This window comes from Miniopterus natalensis, chromosome 15, assembly GCF_054644295.1.
Source record: "Miniopterus natalensis isolate mMinNat1 chromosome 15, mMinNat1.hap1, whole genome shotgun sequence".
NCBI lineage: Eukaryota > Metazoa > Chordata > Mammalia > Chiroptera > Miniopteridae > Miniopterus > Miniopterus natalensis.
In genome coordinates, this window is record NC_142095.1 from 18,125,031 (window position 1) to 18,149,023 (window position 23,993).

The window sequence follows — 23,993 nt, forward strand, 5'->3', positions numbered from 1 at the left end:
CTCAGACAAAACTGGTGCTCTCTATTGCCACAACAGTGCTGCGTAACAACCACAAAACATCAGTGGCACACAGCATTGAGCATTTGTTGCTCTCCTGTCTGGGGCGGTCTGCTGGGCGGCACTGCTGATATTGCCTGGGCTCTCTCACGTGTCTCACATGTCTGAGACTGTGTCTCTCATCACCAGCAGACTAGAAAGCATTGCTCTCAGCTAGTGAACAAATGGCAACCACAATGCCTTCTTGGACAGCGGCTCAAAAACGCATGTTTCACTTCTGCGGCATTCTACTGGTCAAAGCAATGAACAAAACAAGTCCAGATTCAAGGGAAATAGACTCTGTCTTTTCTTTGAGAGGAAATGCGGTCTCAGGGCAAAGGATGTGGGTGCAGGGATGGGTTAAAGAATTGAGGCCATGACTGGAATCTACCACAGGCCCAGAGAATCAATTAGATCTGCTAGGTAACGCTCCATTTTCTCAATATAGTCTTTCTCCACATATACTCTTCTCAGTGGATGATCTACAAACAGTGCTCTCCAGACTGTCCTGATAAAATTAAATCAAGAGAAAATTCTTAAGCCTTAAGGACAACTTTCCTCCCTGTGAGATCTGTAATACCCAGCTAGCCAAAGAGAATATACCAGAGTTGCCCATTATTGTCATCAATTTCTCATTGCTACCTGATCCAAACTTCATTTTAGAGAAGTGTAGAGTTAAAGAAAAAAAAAGGAAAATGGCCCTAATTTTGTCTCCTACTATATCGCAATCTTTGGTCAAAAATATATATTCATCTATATATTTTTAAAATTTTTTTATGTGTGACAAAATAAGATTTTTAAAACAGGGTATCACAGGTTAATTTCTTGATCAATTGCAATAGAAGTCTTTCTGGGTGAAAATTAAAGCACACAAGCTATCTGGAATTTTTCTTTACTTATAAGAAGGAGTTCAAGAACACTTCCTTTTGGGTGGTGGTGCTTTGGCTTTTGAATGGCTATGCTGAATTCTCTTATTTGAATATGTTCATATAATGATTATTTAGTTGTCAAATGACTAGGTTTTAACCAAGTCATTATTTCCTTCCTTCTCAGTTTTTGTTCATGGTTTTCCATCCCATAAGTGCTCTGCTACCTCTCTAGAAATAATATATAAATAAAAAATACAAGTTCCTCCTTCCCACAGTTTGCAAATCTATAAATGTAATTTAATGGCAGAACCTAATATTTTCACCATTTATCTTTATCATATTCCAAGTGATTTTGCAAAGAGCAAGAGCAAAAACGTATTCCTGTTCCTTTTTATTTTTTATTTTTTTCTAGTATAAGTCAATACTACAGTAACAACATGATGAACCATAAAATGCTTCTCCTGGTATTTCCATCTTGCTGGATTGATGATATACCTGACAGCCCAACTTTCCCCAAAGGATAGGTACACATTCAAAATATTAAACCCTTAACAAAGACAAATGTGGAAGCAATTTGAGGTCCCCCATTACTTCCCAAGTCCACTGAATCTCTTAATTTAGCTCCTTGACCAATGATCAGCTTCTTTTTTATGCCACCTGACAGTCTGCCCACCTTTCTGTATGTTGGAATGTAAAAATAATTTCAAGGGATAAAACTATCTTCCATAACCTAGCTCTGCTAATGCCAACCATATCGATTGCTTGACCTTTACTAAGTCTACTGACTGGATGGTGTATAATGTTTGGGGATTAAAGATGCTGACTTATTTCTTTTCTAAGTCAAATTTTAACTCTGAGTATCCAGAATCAAACCCTGCAGACTGTCTCAACCTGTCCCCATATTGCACCACTCCCTCTGACATTTGGACACCACTCATTGATTTAATTTTTAGCAGCTGTCACACAAGGACACCCAGCTTTAGCTGGACCAGCATTAAAATTCCCAAAAGCCAGAAAATGAGCTAATTTGACCCAAATGTGTATCATCTTTCTGCAGAAATAACTGGGCTCAACAAGTTTATCGGTTTAGCTGATAATTCTTGTCCAATTATGATTATCACCATTAACAAATGTTTTAGTAACAGAGTCATTCAGAGTTGGGGGTTTTCCTGTTAAAGAAAGGAAATAGGATAAGAATCATTTCATTTTCTCATTTTTATGTATTTTGGGTGTGAAATCCATGGACTAATATTTATTTCTGTCTAACAGATGAGTTGTTAGCTCAGTGAGGCAAGAGCACCATTCATGACCATAAACCCCACCATCACCGCAGACACATACACACCCACACTCACACAAGAGTAAAGAATGCACTGATTAACAAACGACAAAAAAGTCTTGTCCAAGTCTGATTATAATACTTAAAAACTAGCCCCCAGCCCGGCCAGTATGACTCAGTGGTTGAGCATCAACCTATGATCCAGGAGATCATAGTTCAATTCCAGGTCAGGACATATGCCCGGTTGCAGGCTTGATCCCCAGCAGGGGGCGTGCAGAAGCAGCAGATCAGTGACTCTCATTATTGATGTTTCTATCTCTCTCTCCCTTCCTCTCTCTGAAATCAATAAAAACATAGTTTCTAAAAAACTTTTTTAAAAAAATCTTTAAAATAAAAAAAACTAGCCCTGGCTGTATATCAATTGACTTTTGTTTAGCTTGTAATTAAAAGAATAATTTTTCATCTTTCAAAAAGGATTTCTAAGAAGCACTTTCAAAATGGCAGATATTTTTAAAGTTAAGTACATTGCTCATCTTTGTAAGCATAATTGCAAGTCATTCATGACCTCAAAGATCAAAGACAACCCTTCCATTTTCAATTAGCAAGCAAGTCAATCCTATCAGCTTACTATCCACAATCAGATATGATTATAAACACCTCAACTTAACAGAAATAATAAATGGAATACCACATTGGCTCGGTATAAAATTCAGACTAAAACATATGCATCTTAGCATCTTGTATGGTTTCATTTTGAGCACATGGGCACTGTAAGACACTGGTCCCAATGCACTTTGAGCATTTTCCCTATTGACATGGAATAGATCCTTTAAATTAAATTGTGTACTATATACTCCCACCTTATACCTAAAATAGAGCCAAGGCAATAAAGTTATTGGCCATTTTTAGTATGATGTTAATACTGTATTCTTAGAAAACCAGTCACATAAAATGGAATTAAAATGTCAAGAACAGAGTTTGCACTTTTTGCCATCAAGAAAGAATTCCTCTCATAGAACCAGTGTTGACCTGGAACCAGTTCATATTGGCTCTCATGTTGACTGTGTGTATCTCTTTCCAACTCCAAATTCAATGATAATCATGTTAGTAGATTGACACTGGTCATGGTGGGAGTGTTTACACAACAGAAATTAGTAAACATTACTTGCAGGTTTATAAGTTTAGTACATAAGAGATGAAGATGTTCAGTGTTTGTACTGTCCAATAGAATAGCCGCTAGCCACATATGGCTACTGAGCAGTTGAAATATGGCTAGTGTTATTGAGAAGCTAAATTTCTTGTTTTACTTAATTTTAATTTAAATAGTCACAGGCACTTGCTGAACCATAGATTCCTGGGTCCTACCCCCAATTTCTGATTCAGTAGTTCTGAGTAGAGGACCAAGAATTTACATTTCTAACAAATTCCCAGGTAATGCTGACACTGATGGGGGGTGGGTGGGGGAAGCCAGGACACTCTTTGAGAACCACTACTTTCAAGCTAATTTATGTCGATCTCCAACTCCTTGCTTCTTTAATCACAGTCTACATGCTTTTCACTCAGGCTGAAGTCCTATTGATTGTGTTTCCTAAAGTGCTGGAGCAAATCTCATTCCTGTTTGTTGGTTAATTCTGTTCTTAAGGTCTGGAGTTAAAACTGTAAGAAACTTGACAAGCTCTCCTACTTCACCTTTTCCAGGGTCCCTGGAGCTCTGCCGTTCCCACTATGCCAGATGCTACATTTGCATGTGCAATTTAAAGAGTTTCTGCTCGTAGCCACAGCTGTTTATGAAAAGTGCAGACACCAACTAATCTTTCTCTCTCACTCTCTCTCCTGCCAGCCCTCATAATAGCTTCCAATAGAATACACTTAACATAAATACAAAGAGCCAAAATAACCTCCCGTATATACCTACATTTTGCAAACTCCTCGACAATACAGATTCAGCAGGAACTAAATGATTCTCTTTCCCAGAAGGAAGATGGTAGGGAGACAATTCCCCAAATGGAAATACATCTATTTGAGTAAATTGAAGACCCAGGAATTTGGATCATGAGAGTACATGCCTTCTTAGAGGCTTCTATAAGACTGTTCTAAGTCTAGTTTTAACAAAGAAAGAAAAATAAAAGCTTTGTGCTTTCTTGTTCCTGTTCCATTGCCCCTCATCCAGAGGAGTAAGAAGATGGTGGCTAGGGGTCAATTTCAGGAGCCAGTCCGGAGAGAGCTGGGATTACTACAGGCTGATAACGACTTGGTTAGTCATCAAGACAGGAATGGTAACAGCTGAAAGCACACACTGGTGCTATAAAGATAAATTATAAAGCAAGAGAAATACAAAAGGCTCAAGGCTGTTGCCTTGACTTCTCCGACTTTTATTTCCGGTCAGGATGTTCCCTCATCCTCTAAGATGGGCTTCTGTTACATCTAATAAACACATTTTTTGGAAATTAAGGAACATCTTATTTTATTTTATAAATATATCTTTATTGATTTCACAGACAGGAAAAGAGAGGGAGAGAGAGAGAGAAACATCAATGATGAGAGAGTCACTGATTGGCTGCAGCCCACAACCCGGGCATGTGCCCTGACCGGGAATCGAACCCCGATCGCCTGGATCCTAGGTCGATGCTCAACCACTGAGCCACACCCAGCCGGGCTAGGAACATTTTAAAAGTGAGAGCAGAAGTCCCAAACTCTGTTCTTTCAATGACATGTGGCAATTTTTATCTCTAAGCTAAATCACTTCTGGACTAGAGGAAATTCCTAGTTTTTCCACTATAAATAAGACATTAAATCTAAACTCAAAGCGTAGTATTGAATAAATAAAAATGGATACTCCCTATTATATCTCTTTGCATACCGATTATTTACAGTATGGATTATTTTGTATGCTTTTAAATCCATCTAACTTGGCCTCTAATAGTCTTCTTAGTGGCAGAAACAAATGATGTGTGTTCAGAACACAAATTAATTTTAAGATTAGCCTGAACAAAATATTTGGAAATGGTAAGCCAAACTGTTCCCCTCACATCCACACAACAAAAATTTCCAATGCATACCTAAGTAAGTTTTTTATAAACCCCACTATCTCCTCTCCTCTGCACAGAAAACCAAGTTGCCTGGCCAGAGTGGCTCAGCGGTTGAGCATCGACCTATGATACTGGAGATTACAGTTCGATCCTCTGTCAGGGCACATGCCCAGGTTACAGGCTCGATCCCTAGTAGGGGATGTGCAGGAGGCAGCCGATCAATGACCCTCTCTCATCACTGATGTTTCTCTCTCTCTCTCTCTCTCTCCCTCTCCCTCTTCTTTCCTCTCCCTGAAGTCAATAAAGATATATTTTTTAAAAAATCAAAAGTTGACTTATTTGTCTAAGAATATTATTCATATTCAACAGCCTGAAAAAAGGGTAAAAATTGAGATTAATGACAGGTCTCCAGTATAGCAATGACATATGTGATTTCGCTATACATATATTTTTTCCCAAATCAAGGCGCCACTAGTCTTTATCTCTCCCGTCTCATTCTCTCTTATACATTTTCTTACACCATCCACATTCACCAGCCCCTGAAGACACTTCTTTTTGCATTTTACATTTTCTTTATCTTTAAATGATACACACTTTAAAACACCAAACATTTACATTAACTGATTTTAATTCTCCACTGCCACGTAAGGTGTTCTTATTATAGAAGTATTATACACTCTGACCCATAAGATAAAATATTCTTTAAAAACAAAAAAGAATTCCGAATGGATGGTACATATAACACAGTAGTTTGGTAAGAACTTGAAAAAAATGTGTTTCTAGTATTTTCTCTTTTTTTGTTTTTTAATATATCTTTATTGATTTCAGAGGGAGGCAGGGAGGGGGAGAGAGACATAGAAATATCAATGATGAGAGAGTCATCATTGGTCAGCTGCTTCCTACAGGCCCCCGACTGAGGATGGAGCCCACAACCCACGCATGTGCTCTGACTGGGAATCCAACAGCGATCTCCTGGATCCTAGGTCGATGCTCAGCCACTGAGCCACGCCTAGCTGGGCTCTAGTATTTTCTTAATAATAGAGCAGGTGTCAATTACACATATGCTAAATTTTCTAGCAACTTATAAGTTACTTACAAAGGGGAAATTGATCTTTGTTTTTCTAGCTCCCCCTCTTCATCCAATCAGATTTTCCATTCCAGAGCTTCTTAATAATAATGAACATTACCTATTAATATGTTCTTATGCTATGCCCCGCACTGTTAAGTGCTTTATACCTCTAACGAGCACTTTACATTAGCTCATTTAATTATCCTGACAATTCATTGTAACAATCATTTTACAACTGCCTTTGAGTTTTTTGCTTGTTTGTTTTTTAATTTAAAATTGTCCTGGCTCACACAACTAGTAACAGAAAGAGCTGGATTCCAAAATCTGAAGTTTCAAAGCTCATGCATTAAACTCCATGCACTGCAGCCTACCTGGAAAACAGTTACCCCAGGCATGGGGGTGAGGAGCTCCAAAAAAACAAGATGGTACAAGTTTTTCAAAGTCTAAGGCGATCCAAATGTCAACTAAAGTTTCCCATAAGAACTATTCATTACAATTATCAGCTCTCGCTGGCTTACAAATAAGTTAAAGAGGAAATTAGCTAAAGTAGATTTTAATCACTTAAATGGCTTTTTTTTTTCCCTTCAACAGGTGATTTGTTTCACCAAAAGCAAATCCTGCCAAGAGAATTAGATAAATAAGCAACCTATAATTGAATAGTTCTTATCTAGTCTTCCTTGGAAGTTAGCTGAATTAGATTCATGGTTTCTGTCCCATTAGCTGTGGAAAAAGTTAGCATTTCCACTAACAAGTATCTTATAGCAAAGAAAAGGAGCTAACAGTGACATTTTTCTTTTCGTCTATTTTTACCACGTTTGGCTCTTTGCAACTGAACTAGTAACACCAAAAGCATGTAGGCTGCTCAAAAACATGGACCTTCACTCGGCAAGACATTTCATGATTTTAAAAAAAATCAATGTGACATAGTTCTTCTGGTATTTTTATAGTGCTCATTTCTTTACCTGTGGCACATGGAGATTTCATCAACCCTACCCTTGCTCCGTAGTTACAAATGAAACAACTTTCTTCTTAAAGAAATTCTGATGGTGGTTTCTTTGGAACTTTGAGGAAAGAAAAGATTAAACAAAGAATTGGGTGAGGGGTTAAAATTTCCAGTGAACTTAATTTAGATAAACCCTGGCCCTGTCATTATAATCATGAGTTTTGAAATAAAAACTCCTTATTGGTAAAGTATGAAAAGAAACATACCAAAAACTCTATGTCATCTGACTCCTGTTCATCTGCTTGTCCTGCTAACTGAACCGGGAATGATGAGACACTTCCTAGGAACAGTCCCCACATGAGGCACTGGGGATATGGCAGGGTATACAACAAACACGCTCTCTCCTCTTCAGGGAGCTTACAGTGCCACTGTGTGTCTTAGAGACGCCGTATACAAGTACAGTTGATCCTGGGGGGTTAAGGGTCCCAATGCCCCCAACCCTTGTAGTCAAAAATCCATGCATAACTTTAGACTCCCCCCAAACTTGACTACCCTTGGTATCCACAGAGGATTGGTTCCAGGATCCCTCTCAGAGAGAAAAACCTGGGGGTGCTCAAGTCCCCTATATAAGGCATAGATCGATGCACACACTCAGTGCTCCACATCCGTGGACTCCCAACCATGGTTCAAAAACAGTACAGGTATTTCTCTGGCCCGTGTGGCTCAGTTGGCTGAGCATCATCCCCATGTACCAAAAGATCATGGGTTCAATTCCCGGTCAGGACACATACTTAGGTTGCATGTTTGATCCCTGGTTGGGTGTTTGTGGGAAGCAATTGATTTATGTTTCTCTTTCACATCAATTTCCTGTCTCTCCCTCTCCCTTCTTCTCTCTCTAAAATCAATAAAAACATTTTTTTAAAGGAAGCATATAATATCAATTTTTTTAAAAAAAGTACAGGGGCTTTTTTTTTTTTAATCCACCTATAATTGGACCTGCACAGTTCAAACCTGTGTTGGTTAGGATCAGTTGTATAACCTTCCACAAATCTGAAAATTGTTTCCTAGAGAACATTCCATGAAATACTATCTGTCCAGAGTCTTCCAGCTTTCCCTATTTGGGGCCAGTTCCATTCTCTCCTTGGAATTTTCACTTCCTTGAAAGGTCACAGAAAACCGGCCAAGAATTATACCTCTAACTGCTAGGGCTGAGAAAGGTGAAGAGCTTCCAAGATTGAACAGATTCTAAGAGCTCCCAGAGAATATTAGTGTGCACAATCCCAGTTCTTCCCAGGATGAGATCCAAGCCAAAGCCAGGTTCTGAAGTCTCCCCTGCACACTTAGTACAATGCCGTGATAAAGAAATGAAGCAACAGGGACCATAAAAATATCCCATGTTTGGTGCTAGAAATCCTTCATTGTGAATGACAAATATATATATAGATATATAGAGAGATATATAGATATATAGATGATAGAGATATAGAGATAGATAGATAGATAGATAGATAGATAGATAGATAGATAGATGATAGATAGATAGATAGATAGATAGATAGATAGATAGATAGATAGAGATATAGAGATAGATGATATATATAGATAGATGATGATAGAGATAGACATAGAGATGATAGAGATAGAGATAGAGATAGAGATAGAGATAGAGATAGAGATAGAGATAGAGATAGAGATAGAGATAGAGATGATAGAGATAGAGATAGAGATAGAGATAGAGATAGAGATAGAGATAGAGATAGAGATAGAGATGATAGAGACAGAGACAGATAGAGATGATAGAGATAGAGATAGAGATAGAGATAGAGATAGAGATAGAGATAGAGATAGAGATAGAGATAGATAGAGATAGAGATAGAGATAGAGATAGAGATAGAGATAGAGATAGAGATAGAGATAGAGATAGAGATAGAGATAGAGATAGAGATAGATAGAGAGATAGAGATAATCAGCCCTAGCCAGTTTTGCTCAGTGGTTAGAACATCAGCCCATGGACTGAAGGGTCTTGAGTTCAATTCCACTCCAAGGCACTTACATCCATTGCAGGCTTGATCCCCAGGAGGCAACCAGTCGATGTGTCTCTCTCACATGGATGTTTCTCTCTCTCTCCCTCTCTTTCTCTCTCTCTCTCCCTTCCACTCTTTCTGGAAAACAATGGAAAAAATATCCTCAGGTGAAGATTAAAAAAATTAAAATGAAATTGATTCACAAATTGATTCAAACAATAAGGGGAATTTACAGGATCAAGTCACTGGAGGTCAAATGTGCTTTAAGTGCAATTTCATTAAGGCTCTAGTTTCATTTCTCTGTGATTCTTTAGGCGCTCCTCTCAGCCACTTGATCTTCAGGATGGCTTTTCTCATGAATATAAGAGCACTGCTAGCAAGAGGTAAAGCTACAGTTCTTTCTCAAACATGTCCAGGGTGGGAGATGATAGAGTTTTTCTCAGCAATTGAACAAAAATTCTAAACTTTACTCTGATTGGATTACTCCTGCGTAATCAGTGTCCTGCCAGATCAGGAATTCCCACAGTGACCAATTTTTGTGGCAAAGGAATTCAGATAACCCTGACTGGCTCTGCCTATTCACAGCCCAGGGCACAAGAAGTGGATCCTGGAGACCACGAAATGGGATGAGGTGGAATGGATGCCAGACAGACAACTAGAATAACTGTTTTGTATGGTTTTCTTTTAATGGGTTGTCTATCTCTAGCAATATTTTCCTCTCAACAGGCACAATGTTGAGCAAGCAAAGCCTAGACTGTTGACTCACATCCCATAAAAGAAGTGCAACAGTGCTCCCAAATTCTTTCCCAGCTAAATCAACAATAACGTATAAACTCCTGTGCTGCTCTCATAAAGTTTTATCAGCTACAGTGAAAGAACCTGGATAACATCCCAGCTAATCTCTCAGCAGCAGCTGGGGAAAGCATCAAAAAATTACTTTTGCAATTGTCTGTCCAAGTATTGTCTGCACTTAATCTGCAGATACCCAACTGTTAACACTAGGGAACTTCACTCAAACAAAGCTGCTCCCACCGCACCCTGGGCACACTGCCCCATGTGACCACCCTCTAGGAATGTTAATTAAGAATTCCATATTCAGAGTAGGCTTTGCTAGGAAATGTTCTTAAACCCAGCATAGCAGCCTGATTTCTCTGCTAATTTCTCTGATTCCCAAAGGCTAGTAGAGACTTTTTGGCAGAATCTATTCTAGGCAAAATAAAGGTTTCCAATTCTTCTGAAATAAATTTATTTATCTGTTCTTTTCCATTTGAGTTTCCTATAGGAAACAATGGCTTTAACCGTTAGCACATTTGTCTCAATAGGCAATATGCTTTGCTTCTCCACTTTATCTTTTAGTTCCCAAGCACAATGTGGTAAGAGCATGTCCTGTGTGGTCTGAGCCTTGTTTGTGAGACAAGTTTCCTCCACTAGCTGTGTAACCACATTATACCAACTTCTCTGTTAAAGGATAATTTTTTTTAAAAAAAGGTAAAATCATGACTCACATACAAATGAAGGCAAAATGAACATGTGTCAGAGATTTTATGTAATGCATTAATTAATGAAGAAATCAGTAAGATGTTACAACCAGTTCAAAGGATAATTCAAACAATTACACCTGTACAGACAATAAGGAATGCTGAACTTCATTTATAAACAGAGGCCAAGAGTTGTACCATCAAGGAAATAACCAGTTACCTTTTGAACACAGTTTATTTGCATTTCTAAGGAGAAGAATCTGATTATCTGTCTTCTGATGCTCATAAAGCTGTAAATTAGCTCAAAGACAGTGAAAAACATAGATAACTCTAAAGCATACACTAACCAGACATTTGTAGAGTGGGGAGTTTGACATCTCAAAGTCTTTCAGTTTTTTGTTGTTTTTTTCTGAAAATGTCTGTTAAGTAAAAAATCCATCTAAAGAATGAAAAACCAAGCCACAGATGGGGGAAAAAATACCTGTATATCTAAAATATACAAAGAACTTTTAAAACTCAACAAACTGATTAAAATATGGGCCAAACACCTCAACAGATACCTCACCAAATGAAGATGTAAAGATGGCAAATAAGCATATGAAAAGATGCTTCACTTATGTCATGAGGGAAATGCAAATTAAAAGAACAATGAAATATGAGTACATACCTGCTAAAATGGCAAAATCCAAACACTGACACCACCAAATGCTGACAAGGATGTGGAGCAGCAGGAACTTTCATTCATTGCTGGTGGGAATGAAAATGGTACAGCCACTTTGGAAAACAGTTTGGCAGTTTCTTACAAAATTAAACATACTTTTATCATAGGACCTAGCAATCACACTCCGTGGTATTTAACCAAAGGAGCTTAAAACTTACTTTTTATGACCATGACATGTACAAGCATCTGAAAAGTCTGGCAGAAAAGGGCTTTTCTTTTATAGGGAAGAGTAAATAATGCTAAAAAGAACCAGATGAGGGAAGGTGGGATGACTGGAAAGCCTGACTGGACAACTGATCATGGGATGGTTTTCCCTCAGGTCAGCTGATTCAGGGGAGGGTCCACATTCCAATGCTCAATGATGGGCCAAAATTTAGGAGCCTCGGGGAAGGAGAAAACCCTGACTAAAGTTTGGTCAAGTCAAGTTAATGAGCATTTTCTTCAGTTTGGTCAATGGGGCCAAATATTTCAACTAATCATTTATGAGATAAAGAATAAGAATTTCAACGGTTTGTGTCTGCCCTCGGTAAATAAAGGGTTCATCCTTGAGTCTCGTCTAAGTGACATTGGGAAGGTTGGTTCTTTGCTGTAAGACATTTCCCAAACATAGAAGTGTAGGAGGATTCTTAGCCACACTGTTTTTCAGAAGCACAGGGTTCAGGTAAAGTTCAACACTGTCATGTTGCCATTTTGTTCAAGATGAGTATCATTCACAGCTGAATAAACCTCCTAGTGGGGTGAAGCAGCGTCTAAGCAATAGCCTCCTGTTTATAATATTCCTGGAAAAGTATAGTTAACCATCTATGTATTGAAAAGTGGTGGCAAAGGTCAGTTGTTTTGGGGTCCTACTTTTGTAGGCATCTTAAAATAGCTACGCCTAGAGCCCTGGCCAGGTAGCTCAGCTGGTAGGAGCACTGTCCTATATACCAAAAGGTTGTGGGTTTGATTCCTGGTCAAGGCACATACCTAGGTTGTGGGTGTGACCCCTGGTTGGGATATGTATAGGAGGCAACCAATCAATGTTTCTCTCTCTCTCCATCTCCCTTCCTCTCTCCCTAAAAATCAATAAAATAATCTTTAAAAATAAAAAAGTGATGCCTAGAAAGAAAAAGATAAATATTAGTATAAAAGGTTAAAGAGCTAACTCTTGAGGGTATCTAGCCCAGTAGATTCCAAGAGATTGATGAACAGAAATATTTCAGTTTTGTAGCACTGCTCAGTGAGTTTCCTGAAGCTAAGATTTCAATGCTCTTGATAATGGTGTCCACAGTCTTGGTTACCTCAAACATAAGGGTATGCATAGCCTGAGCATTTGGCCAGACTTCCTTAGTGACCCAGACAGTGACTCGTCCAAGGAGGAATCCAGCCCATTCCTGGTTTGCTGCAGTAAGGAGTCCTTCAAGGCATTTATCAACTCATCAGGCTTTAGCTCACAGAGCTTCTACAGATCTCTTTACTCAATATGTCCTGAGCATCTCCTCATTTCCACAAATAGTCCCTGAGAATATACACTCTTAAAGTGATAGCCTAAGACATATTCCCTCTATGCTATTTTTCTATTATTCTCTGACTCCCCGATTAAGAATTATGTGGTAGTGGATGGAACATTAAATTGGCAAGTTCATGCAGTAAAGCCCCAAATAAATCTTCATTTGAGACAAAGAAGTGTTCAAACTACAAATGCCATGGTCAAGAAGACCAGATGAGAAAACCAACAGAGAGAAAATTGCTATTGAAAATATGAGGGAAGCATTCATATTACAATCTGGGATTTGGAATGAGACAATTTGAAGGGACTAAGGTCCTTCTCCTACCCCAAAGGTGAGCTAGAAAATCAGAGTGGTCCTTCTTCCATTGCTACCCTTTTTTTTTAAATTTGTTTTTATTGATTTCAGAGAGAGGAAGGGAGAGAGAGAGAGAGAGAGAGAGAAACATCAATGACGAGAATCATCAATTGGCTGCCTCCTGCATGCCCCCGACTGGGGATCAAGCCCGAAACTCAGGCATGTGCCCTGACCAGGAATTGATCCATAACCTCCTGGTTCATAGATCGACACTCAACCCACTGAGCCACGCCGGCCAGGCTTGGGATGTTTTAAGGGCAGGTTTGTCTAAATGCAGTGAGCTGATGTTAGAATGCAATGTCATAAAGATGTACTGCTTTATTTGTGATCTTATAATAGGGTATGTGTGGTTTCCAGACAATAATATTAGCATCTCCTGGGAACTTAATAGAAATGCAAATTCTCAGACCCTACCCCAGACCTCTTGAATCAGGCACTTAGGGATAGAGCTCAGTAATCTATATTTTAACAACCCCTCCAAGTGATTCTGATGCATGTACATATTTTAAAAATACTGATCTAAACAATGAAGTACCATGCAGCTGGAAAAAAATATGAGGTAGCTTTCTACATCTTGCTAAGTCACAATTACTAAGATCCTTTTAGGTGACAAAAACAAGCTGCAGAAGAGTATCTGGAATAACATATTTTAATTGGATTTTATATAATTTTTTTAAACTCTGAAAATCTGGATATGTAAGAAATTAAGAAGAATGATTGCCTATGACTGAGGGTTCTTGGCATATGGGAGACAGGGAATAGGAGGAAGACTTGTAACTATCAACTTTTTACACTTTGTGATTTTTTTTAACCATGTGAATGTATTAATTCAGATAGATAGACAGATAAATAGATGATAGACAGATGATATAAGGATGGATGAATGGATGGATGAATGGATGGATGGGTACGTGGATGAATGGATAGATAAACATGCTTTTTTTTTAAAGCATGATTATCTTCAGAGTAGTGGCTAGAAAGGATTATACCTTAGCTAATTACTTCCTACTGCATCTTTCTCATCAAGACTCTTAGTTTTGTTTTTTCTTAAGAGTTGCTAATGACCTATAATAAAATCAAGTAGATAACACACAAATGGACACACATACACTTTGATGTGCACATACACATATACACACGTGCATAAAGAACAGGCTGGTTTTACTGCTTTGTTGTCAAGACAATTAATTTTCCCATCGCTATTTCCAAGTTTAAGGACTTTTCCTGCCCAAATTCGAGAGATGACCTAATTACAGAAAGGCTCATCTATCCACAAACTGCCTGCCTAAAATGGGGCAATCATTTAGACTTAAGGGCCATTAACAATGTAAGTATCAGCTCACACTGATAGATAAGAAAATTAGATAAGACAGTGCACCTACTATACAGTTTGTGACTACAATCTGAGCAAAGTCCCCCGGTTTAGATCGCTTCAAATGTAAAACACCTGCTGAGACCAAAAAATGTTTTGTGGTGTTATAACAGATGTCTGTCTGACTGTATTGCTGTTGTAAATTTGATGTGTGGCATTCAATAACTACTAAGGGATTCAGTTGTCCCTTCTATTAAAAAAAAAATTAACATATTCTTCATCTATCTCACTAAAATGTGATGGGAATTAATTAAGGATTTTTGTTTTAACTTAGCAATATTTTTAGCTCTTCAATTCCAGAAATTATGCAAAAAGCAAATAGCCTTGTCATAAATGTCTTACCATTTTGTTCTATTTTCAATGTAGTGACACTCGGACAGAGTTAAATCCCAAGATCCCTTCCTGCTGCCAAACTCCAAAATGGAATCAACAGCAATGACCTCACCTAAATCTCCAGAAGGACTGGAAAATTACAACTCCAGGTGGCTCTTTCTGGCTTATGTCCTCGGGAGACCTTTACAGGCCCTGTGCTGGGGAACATGAGGCCTACCTATACTTGGCATATTTATTGTGCTGTTTGCTTTTATCTAAATTTGCCTACGATAAGTACCTTTGAAGTCCACATATTTCCTGAAACTCCTGCCCTGCGAATGCCCAAAATGAGCCATGAGAACTATTAAACTGTGTCTTGGCCTGCTGTGGAAGCTCAAATGAACCATCAGTAATAGGATATAAGAGAACCAAGAGAGCCCATAGCCAGTGATGGGTACAATTGCTATCAGGGTACTTCTTATCTATTTCAGAGACAGGCTGTAAAGATCTTGGAAAATGTTTGCCAAGTGCTTTGAGTCCTAGAGAAAAAATATTAGTGGAATCCTTTGAGACAAAGAAGGGAAAAGAGGTTTTTTAAAGTCAGAAAGAGCAGAGGGAATAATAAAAATTCAATTCAACAAATATTTGTTGAGGGCCTACCAAGTGCTAGGCCCTGGGCTCAGCAGCAAGGTGCCTGAGGTGCTTGCAGGAGAGCACTCTGGGACAGGAAGGGAAGACAAAGTCAATAGCAACAAGGTAGATTAAAATAAATTTCATGAGGGAGTGTTCCTGTTTTATTAATTGCTTGTTTGTCTGTTTTCATTTCTAGCAACTCGCCCTGTGCTTCACACAGAGGAGGAACCCAGCAACACTGAAGGCGCAAGTGAGCAACTGGATCCCTAATGCTGGGAAAACTCAGTTCTGTCCTCTCCTCTTCTAATCCGCCTCCCTCTCTGCATATTCCCCCACCCGTGACTTCACTGCTGTGCTCATCACTTAAATGGTGCCTTTTAGAAATGCCATTTGTAGAGTTTGAAGTTTATTAGCAGCAACTATTCCTACCACTTGACTATTATACATGGGGCAGCTTGGAGCCGATATTAAAATAATGCTGCTATAAACTGAATGTTTATGTGTCCCGCCCCCCCCCCAGAGTTCCCAGGCTGAAACCTATTCCCCAATGGGATGATATTAGGAAGCTAGGCCTTTGGGAGGTGATTAGGTCATGAGGGTGGAGCCCTCATGAATAGGATCAGTGCCCTTATAAAAGAGGCCAGCCTGGCCGGGTGTGGCTCAGCGGTTGAGCATCGACCTAGGATCCAGGAGATCAAGGTTTGATTCCCGATCAAAGCACATGGCCGGGCTGCAGGCGCGATCTCCAATAACTCTCTCATCATTGATGTTTCTGTCTGTCTCTCTCTCCCTCTCCTTTCCTCTCTCTGAAATCAATAAAGATATATCTTTTTTTTTAATTTTTTTTAAAAAAAGACGCCAAAGGAGCTCACTCACCCCTTTGGTCACATGAGGGCACAGTAAGAAAAGGACCCTCTATGAGCCAGAAAGCAGGTCCTCACAAGACATGGAATCGGCAAGTGCCTTGATCTTGGACTTCCTAGCCTCCAGAACTATGAGAAATAAGGGTTGTTTAATTGACAGTAGTCTGTGGTATTTTTGATATAACAGTTCAAACAGACTAAGACAAACACAGATTGCATGTTGGGAGTAAGACGACCAACTCATCACTTTTTGCTCAGGACTGTCCTCTATTTAATAGTGAAAGTCCTGATTCCTGGGAAACTTCTCAGATCCAGGCAAACTGGGATGGTTGTTCACCATTATTAGGAACTTCCTATAGACTTTCCACAAGTATTTTCTTTCTACTGTCAGAAAATTAGAAATGTTAGACTGTAACTTCCTGGAATATAGATTAGTGATTTCCCGTCTATGAAAAGTGAAGGTCCTCCCACCTCTCACTTCCCTCCAAAACATTCACACTTTAAAAAGTTATGTGATTGTCCCCACCCACCAAGAATCCTTACTTATTTGTATTAGAGAAGTTTTAGAGCTGACATATAAATAGGATTAATTAATCTAGCCCTCTTTTTAACAGTGAGGAAATGTGAATCCCAGGGAGTAATCGGCCAAAGTCATACAACTTTTTAGTCAGCAAAACAAGGCAAATACTCAGGTCTCCTAGATTAGTGCTATTTCTTTTCAATGTATCTTTTAAAAGCTATTATTTTATGTTCAATAAGCCCAAACTTATAAATATTTGTTTTCCTTTTTACTAGACTTGACAATTCCTAATAAGAATCCTTCACAGTAGTTTTAAGATCAATTTATAATTCGGTCAACAATAGTCTGGACTTAAGCACAGCATTTGGCTAATGGAAAACTAAAATAGCATCAGCTCTTCTGCTCATGATTAGAAAAGTCCTTTAACTCCTCAACCAAATAGGCATTCTTAAAAGTACTTTTCTACTTCATTGGTTGCCAAATTCTTTCCTCTACTTACCAGAGCCCATTATTGCCTACTGGGTCCCGTGATTCAATAATGCAAATAATAATGCACCCAATGTTCATCAGTTTAACAGTGTCATTTAAACTCTACAGTAACCACAGAAATAGTTTGGGGCCAGGTTTTATGGACCATGCTCAGGCGGCACAGAGGATGAATTGCCCCCTACAGAGTTTGGTTTAAAAAAAAAAAAAAAGGTTGCCCTCTGAGAATTGCACCACAAAATCAATACAATGCATAGTGGTAGGAGGTAAAGTTGATTTACAAAAGCCAATTGACTCCCAGACATGCATAAGGCAAGTTTGAAGATATTTGCCAGTGACAAAGTCATTCATAGTGAAGGTCACTGGATAATTCAGAGGAGCTGATATCCTTATTGTAGAAAAAGATACATCAGGCTACCCTTACCCTGCTGCTCCAAAATTCAAACCATGTCACCAGCTACTTTTGTTTGAACGCTATACCCACGTAACATTTTGACTTTGAACGAACTTCTAATATAGCTTGCCTACAAAGACAGTGTTCCTAGCCAAAGAATACCACCGTTCATCCCAGTGATCTCATTCTAAATGAATACATTTCCACGTTGGTTTATACATCAATCTCCATGAATTTGGTTAAGAAATCTTGCCTTGGAAGAAGTACCACTGTCAGGAGGGCAAATTCTAGTCTCCATGGATTATGGGTAATTCCTCCCGAGGCCCCTGGGCAGCCAGCCAGTTCACCTCCCCGAGTGATGCTCTGCCCTTGGCTCCATTTCTTCCACACTAATGTCACCTGACACTATAACCTCATTCTACCCATGAGAAAACTCAGGCCTTTGATTCTAATTTCAGTGTACTTTCCTCTTCGGATTTTGTGACAGACTCCTCTGGTGTCCCAGAACATTGTCTTGAACACATAGAAATTGAGTCTCAGCCACAGAAGCCATCTGAGCTCATGTACAAGCACAGTCCAGAGGTTGCTCTCAGGGACTCCCTCAACCCAAGGGGAAATGAGAAGAGTTGGATAAATATCCAACTCCTATCCTACTGGAGGATACTTCTGAGATGTATGCTGCTCAGGGGGTCCCAGAAAAATCAAGGCCTTGTTTCCTACAACAACCTTGAAAACACCCCCTTATATTGGATTTTCCTCCATCTCTAACTCTCCCACTCCCTCATTCCTGCTTCCAGGGACCACTTTCCAAATAAAGCACCCACATTCTTTTCTCAAGCTTTACATTTAGAGAAACCCAAACTGAGACAGACCCCTTCATCACCAGATTAAACCAAGACACACCTCCTTTCCTTCCAAACCCGAAAAGTGCCTCTCTCACTGCGGCTCTGGCAGGACCTGCGGAAAGCACGCCCTTAGGACATCAAAAGAGCCACAGAAATAGTTTGAGGCCAGGTTTTATGGCCCATGTTGAGCCAGTAAATCAATAAATCTGAACTCTTGCTCAGAGAGACCCCTCTGGGTCCCGAAAGAGCCCTAGAAGCCAGTAGAAGCATGCAACAGACACTCCATCTTATTGGCTTCTTCAATTTCCAGTAGTCCAAGTACTCCAATTATCTATTGCTTTATAATGAATTACCCAAAACTTAGTAGCTTAAAACAATGTCAACACTTATTTTGCTCATAATAATATAATTTTATAAATTCTGTTTTGACCCAGTTTTAAGGCCCTTCCCCTTCTTGAGCAGCTGGTTAAGGCCACACCTCCAAGCACCTCCCCTAGCACCTCCCCTATCTGGCTCTCACACTCTGAGTTACTATGAACCCCCCATAATCACCCCAGGACCAGGTACCAGACAAGCAGGGACAACCCTTCTACCCTAGAATCTTCTGATATTATTCAAATTAGCCAATCCTCAAACTACTTGTCCTGCCTTCTCTTTTCTCCCTACAGAAACCACAATAAAAGCACTCCTGCCTCCCCCTGACCTGTAACAGGCCCTGGTGCTTCCTCTGAGTGACTCCTTGTAGCATGTCACATTCACCCCAAGGGAACTGTGAGTTTAACAAAAATTGTAAAACTCCTTCTGGTTTCTCTCTCTTCATCTGTATCTGGCCTCACCATACCTCACCAAAAGTAAAAAATGGTCAAAACACTCAACAATCCCGCCAGGGCTCACTGGGGACATCTCCCCTCTGTTCCATGCAGCACCAGCTGGGGGCGCTCAAAGGCTGGGTGATAGAACCATCTGAAAGCCGGTATACTCACAGTTCTGCCATTTGATGATGGCTTCCGGCTAGGACCTTAGCTGAAGATGTGGCTAGAATATCTACACGTGGTCCTGCCATGTGACTGCTAAATGTGGGAGAGGTAAATGACTTAGGCAGGTCACTCGGTAAATATAAATCTGGACTTGAGCGCAGGCTGGGTTCCAAGGGCAAGCATCCCAAGAGAGTCCAGTGGAAGCTACATCATCTTTTCTAACCTAGTCTCACAAATCATGGAGAAAGACTTCTGCTACATTCATTATTAGAAGTGAGTCACTCAGACTGACCTTTATTTTGATGAAAGGAGTGTCAAGGAATTTGTGGCTGGAGTGCCTATCCTTTGCTGACCTTGCCATATCATCTCTTCTTAAAGATCCGGTGCTTGGATTCTTTAACCTCCTAGAAACTCTGAGACCTGTGGTCTTTATAAAGCATGCAGCTCACCTTCCCATCAATCCACCATATAGTCACCTAGATCAGGTTTAAATGCTTTATACAGCAACAAGGTAGGCCAGTACTTCTCCAGGTGCCCATTTTCACTGTGAACAACTCTACTAGGATATTCATCCTTACCAAAATCTACTTTTCCTCCAAAGCCCCAAGTCCTAGTTTCATTTGTAGTTGAAGGATTATACAAAATAAATCTAATCCCTGTTGCATGTGAGTCTTTAAATACTGGAAGGCAAATTACCATACTTCCCTAAATCTTTCTTTTTCTAGTTTAACATCTCCAGTTTCCTTAACTATTTCTTACAGAATGGGAGCTTATAAAATCTTTCTTCAACCTGATTTTTTAAACCTAGTACAATAATTTAAATGTATTCCAAGTCAATCCCATGTTTAACACTCTGTTCAATTTTTCTTGTTCTGATCTTTTCAAGTTTTCTCGAGTTTTGTCTTATCTGAAAATTATATATAATATTATATAACATACTTACTATGTTATAATATAGCTAATTCATTGATTAAAATGCTAAAGAAAAGCTTAATGGACACCACCAAGTGAAAACAGATTTATTCATGAACTGTCTACTAGCTATCTTAAATGCAAGAAGCCCTTGGGCCACGTCTCCTTCAAGCTGTTCGCAGACGAATTTCCAAAGACAGCAGAAAACTTTCGTGCTCTGAGCACTGGAGAGAAAGGATTTGGTTATAAATGTTCCTGCTTCCACAGAATTATTCCATGATTTATGTGCCAGGGTGGTGACTTCATACACCACAGTGGCACAGGCGGCAAATGCATCTATGGGGAGAAATGTGAAGATAAGAATTTCATCCTGAAGCATATGGGTCCTGGCATCTTGTCCACTGCAAATGCAGGACCTAACACAAACGATCCCAGTTTTTCATCTGCACTGCCCAGACAGACTGGTGGGGTGGCAAGCATGTGGTTCATCCAGGTAAAAGAAGGCGTGGGTCTGTGGCAGCCATGGAGCGCTTTGGGTCCAGGAATGGCAAGCCCAGCAAGATCACCATTGCTGACTGTGGACAACTCTAATAAAATTTGACTTGCATTTTATCTTAACCACCAGACCATTCCTTCTGTAGCTCAGGAGAGCCCCCCTTCACCCCCATCTGCTTGAAATGTTCTATAATCTTTGTGCTCTCCCTGCAGTTCATTGGGTTCCATATTTTCCTTACCCCTTCCAGGTCTAGCTGGATTGCAGAGTTAAGTTTATGATTATGAAATAAAAGCTTAACAACTTAAAAAAAAGAAATGTTTATTGTTTTAAGCTGCTAAGTTTTAGGGTAAGTTATTAGGCAGCAAAAGATAGCTGAATAGGCCACTTGAAGAGTGACAAACAGATAACCAAGAGTTTTCAGAGGCTCAAATATAACACAAGGACATGTCTCCTTTGTTTTCCAACACACCTGAGGGGACTGTTTTGCAGGTGATTTGGTGGTGGTGGTTTTTTTTTTTTTTTTTTTTTTACTTTTTGGCTTTGGTTTATGTGTTATTGACACAAAAGTACTGGTATAATAAAAAGTGGGCACACTGATCATGAAAAACTAGGACCTAAAAATGTTAGAAGTGTTTCAAAGGAACTAGCCCTAACCTGTAAATGCAATTTATTATCAAACCAGGAAACAGGGCAGAAATGCAGTTCTTGGTTCTAGGGAGTGCAAAACAATACAGTGTGGACTCTTCTTGAAATATAGCTATAAAACAGGCCACCAACAAACACTGCTTCCTTCTTGCAGACATAGCTCTATACATTTGGTAGCTGAGCCATTTCGTATGCCATAATATTATCTAATTTATGGGTACAAAAATTAAACAAGGCACAGGTTTATCTTTATGAAGGATAGAGATTAAAAGTTGAAATTAGAGAACCTGAGGCCTGGAAGAAAATAGTGTGAAAAAAATGAAAACAATTTTCCATAAAAATGTATCTCGACTAAATTTTTTTTTAAATATGTCTTTCTTGATTTCACAGAGAGGAAAGGAGAGGGAGAGAGAAAGAAAAACATGACTGATGAGTCATTGATCGGCTGCCTCCTGCACGCCCCCTGCTGGGGATCAAGCCAGCAACCCGGGCATGTGCCCTGTGACCCAGAATCAAACCTCAGTCTCCTGGATCCTAGGTCAATGCTCAACTGCTGAGCCACCCTAGCTGGGCTTCTTAACTAAGTTTAATTTACATTAAGTTCTAAGAGACTAAATTAAAATCATAATTTTCAAATTCCTCTATTACTTTCTTTTTTTCCCGACTTTTCTTTTAAACACTACACTGTGTATTCCACATACCCACATCCAACCTACAACCATACACCTCCCCACAAACACACCTCTTCCTTCTGTGCAATAACTATAGGCTTCCATAGCTCAACAAAGAAACGCTGATAAATCTAAATTCTTTGGTCTCAGTATGTTGAAGAAAATATTAGCCTAAAATTAAATTTGATCAAAAATCTGCATCCCCAAATGCAAAGACCACAAGTAGACTTTATTTTAGTTCCAATAAAAGAATCCACATCCCTTAGGTTCTTTTTAACTGGTTTCCATGTTTACAGAAGTAGGCTGCTTAGTTCTGCACATCCCAGGAGGGTTAGCTAATCCTGTACCTGCTATTTACACGGTCACATTCCTATCACTGTGCCAGATCCCTGAGCCGCCCGAAAGAATTTTCCTACAGGCCCTCCAAAAGTTGCAGCTGGCACAGCAAATCTTAGAGCCTCACTCACAGAGATGGTATTCTGAAGTTGCTACAAAGTATTTATTCACAGCCCATAATTTAGTTTGAAAAACTTCCTTTCAATACAAAAAAATTAATGGAATAAAAACTTTCACCAACAAAGATTTTCATTCTGACTCATAGGCACCATCCCTAAATTCAATTCTACCACTATTCAAACATTTTTTTAAATATTCAACTTCATTTCTTGATCTCAACTGCCACCCAAAACCAGGAATCATTCTAACAAAGTAATCTAATTGCTAATTAGTTTCTCTTATTTATCTAAACATAATATCCAGATTAAACTATTTGGAACATGGGGATTTAAATTTCACACTCTAACCTTTCAGAATGTCTTTTTTTATGTTTTATTGTAACAATTCAAAATCTTAATCTCCATTTAATCACCAGCTCATTCACTATTCAATTATTTTATTCCCAAATTATTGTTACTAATCCACAAACAAGCAGATAGGATTGAGATGAAATGCAAAAATAGAAATGAAATCATGTTAAGGCAATTCAAACATGGAGCCCTATATATAGGTGGTATACATAGTTAGCAAAATGGCTGGGGCTAAATTTAAGAAATGTTTTACTGCTCCATTCTATTGATTATAAATTTTAATTTTATTTATTTTAAATATTAAAATATTTGGGTGAAGAGAAAGAGAAAGAGGTGAAGTGCGATTCAGTTTTAGAATCTGTAGACCTTCCTTTGTCAAAGGCAGCGGTAAAATGTCATACAACACTGGACATAATCAATTTTTTATCTTCAGTTAGAGTTTCATTTATTAAGAATCTTCAGTCAGTTTTACTTTTTATGCCTATTTTTAACAAACCACAAGACAGATCCACTTCAAGGTTTTTGGTTTTCATGACTGCCCCAAACCACAGACTTTAAATGTTTGGATCCATGTCCCATCCTGCCCACACACAGAATAAAACCCTTTCATATCGTACTGTTTTCTAAGATGCACATGTTTAGGTCTTCCTAAATCAGTATAGAAGGCTGTTGGAACAAATTGTCTTTTTAAACTTTTTATGAAGTCTTGTTACAATAAAATCTAAAATTAGAGCAATGTTAAAATAGAAGACATTGTGATGAAGAATCA

General features: G+C 39.0%; 1 pseudogene; it reads left to right on the forward strand.

Moving 5' to 3' along the window:
- The first annotated feature begins 20,889 nt into the window (after nucleotides 1-20,889).
- LOC107526407 (peptidyl-prolyl cis-trans isomerase A pseudogene) lies at nucleotides 20,890-21,197 on the forward strand (annotated as a pseudogene).
- The last annotated feature ends 2,796 nt before the right edge of the window (nucleotides 21,198-23,993 follow it).